General features: G+C 48.8%; 1 pseudogene; it reads left to right on the top strand.

The window, feature by feature from the left end:
• The first annotated feature begins 461 nt into the window (after nt 1-461).
• On the top strand, nt 462-2,002 carry LOC147867716 (polyphenol oxidase E, chloroplastic-like; annotated as a pseudogene).
• The last annotated feature ends 389 nt before the right edge of the window (nt 2,003-2,391 follow it).

The following is a 2,391-nucleotide window of genomic DNA, read 5'->3' as shown; positions in this document are numbered from 1 at the left end:
TTAGTTCCCATTTCTGTGTTTCATTCTCTAATAGTGATTCAAGACTCGGTTATGGCAGAGCAATATTCCATGCTTTACTCTACAATCTGGTATCAAAGCGAATAACACAGGAAATGGAAAAATCGTTCGGCGTATGTTCAAGCTCACCGGCTCCAACTACTGAGTGTGGAAGTTGAATATAAGGGATATGTTGGTGGTTAAGGATCTTTGGTTGCCGGTTCAGTTCGGGGACAAGAGACCGGATAAGATCGACGCAATGGTGTGGGAGGTGATGAACATAAAGACTATGACATACATCTGGTGCTTCATCGAAATGAGTCTGTACAAAAACTTCAATGAAGAGAGCAGGGCTCATGAACTCTGGGAGAAGGATCGGCATCATGTTCGAGAACAAGAATGTTGTTAATCGGGTTTCGGTATTCCGGAAGCTAGTGAACCTCCAGTACCAAAACGGCTCTAGTATGGTGGAGCACATGAATGCCTTCCAAGGGCTAATACATCAAGCAAGCTCCTTGGAATTACCTCTCGCCGATGAGGTACTCGCATTGCTCTTGTTCGGTTCCCTCCCGGATAGCTGGGAGACGTTAGTTGTCACATTGGGTCTCCTTGGATGCCTACAAGTCCCCCAAGACCTGTGTCCAGCACCCCGCCCACCGTGTGAGCGAAGAGTACATCGCCAAGTACAACAAGGCATACGCACTCATGAAAGCCCTCCACGACACCGATCCCCGTAGTTTCAAGGTCCAGGCCGATCTCCATTGTGCCTTTTGCAACGGTGCCTACAAGCAAGGCGGCGCCGCTGCCGATAAACCTCTCTAGGTCCACTTCTCGTGGTTGTTCCTCCCATGGCACCGTATGTACCTCTACTTCCACGAACGCATCCTCGGTAGTCTCATCGGCAATCCATCATTCACACTTGTCTATTGGAACTCGGACGACCAACGTGATCGCGGCAACGTGTTGCCCCCCATGTTCGCACGCAATGGCACCGCCCTCTTCGACACCAACCGCAGCACCTCCGTGCTCTCGGGCTCCACCCTCATCCGTCTCTCCCCGACCAGTAGCACCAGCAACACCACCCTCATCACCTTGGAGAAACTCAATTCCATGTATCAAGCCATGGTGACGGCCCGCACCCCGGAGCTCTTCCTAGGTGGCCCTTACGTTCTCGGGTCCGACCTCACCAATTCCACTGTCATCTCTGCTCCGTTGGGCAGCAACATCGAGAACGCGATCCACAATGGCATCCATTACTAGACCGGCTGTGGGACATGTGGCGATTCCACCTCCCCGATGGCAAGCGCCACGATTTTAATGTAACCAACTTCCTCGACGCCGAGTTCCCTTTCTTCGACGAATATGCAAACATGGCGAAGATAAAGGTGTGAGATGTGCTCGACATAAGCAAGCTTGGCTCAAATACAAGAGGGTGAGCTCCGACAAGTTGTGGATTCAATTCTCCCCGGTCCCAGTCTCAAACGGGAGCGCCCTACAGGCGGCCATAGCTTCGGGCGTGCCGTTCGTCGGTCTGTCGCCTCTCAATGGGACGATTGAGCTAGGCAAGAAGCTCGTGGCACGCGTGCAACCGCCATCCACTATAGGTGCGAAAAGGCCGGAGCACTCGGAGGAGGTGCTGACGATCCAAGGGATGGACGTGGTGAGAGACAGTTTCGTGCAATTGCTAGTGTTCGTTAATCTCCCCGGTGCGACCAACACGACACTCACGAGCAGTGCCGAGTATATGGGGACATTCAATGTGGTGCCATTGGCGAGCCAACATCGGTGGCTCATGACCAACCTAAAGTTCGAGATCGGAGATAACTTGAAACGTGTGGGAATCAAGAAGGACGACGAGGTCGTGATCACGATCATCGTGAAGGGCACCGAGAGAGTGACCATCCAAGGCCTCCGGATCAACTATGAAGTGTAGATAGTCCTTTTTGTTTTGTAATGGCATACTCCCCGATTTTAAAAACTTCACATTTGTTTCGCTTATTGCCGACAAGGATAGGCACAGGCACAGGCACAGGCATGGCCGATGATATAATTTGTATACATTGTGTCATTGTTTTTTTCTTTTGGTTTGATCCAACCATGTATCCCATTCTCAATAATCTAAATGTACAGATCTCCAAATTTTAAATACCCAAAATATTGGAGTCAAAATAATTTCCTATATGCTTTTAATTATATTTCATGGGAGTTTTGTTTGTTCACTGTACAAACTTTCCAATGAGTACAACTCCAACCTATAAATGTCCCATCAATCGTTACCGCATTACTACTTGTTTATGATCAATTCAAACTGTCATATAGTTATGGTATATTAAAGTACAACATCAAGAACATTCATCCAAAAGATCCATGAAGATGGATTCAAACACAAGTTTA

The sequence above is a fragment of the Azolla caroliniana genome, unplaced genomic scaffold (assembly GCF_043228905.1).
Source record: "Azolla caroliniana isolate FFs.n. ecotype wild unplaced genomic scaffold, voAzoCaro1.0.p SCAF_2, whole genome shotgun sequence".
NCBI lineage: Eukaryota > Viridiplantae > Streptophyta > Polypodiopsida > Salviniales > Salviniaceae > Azolla > Azolla caroliniana.
This window is presented reverse-complemented; position numbering and strand designations above follow the sequence as displayed.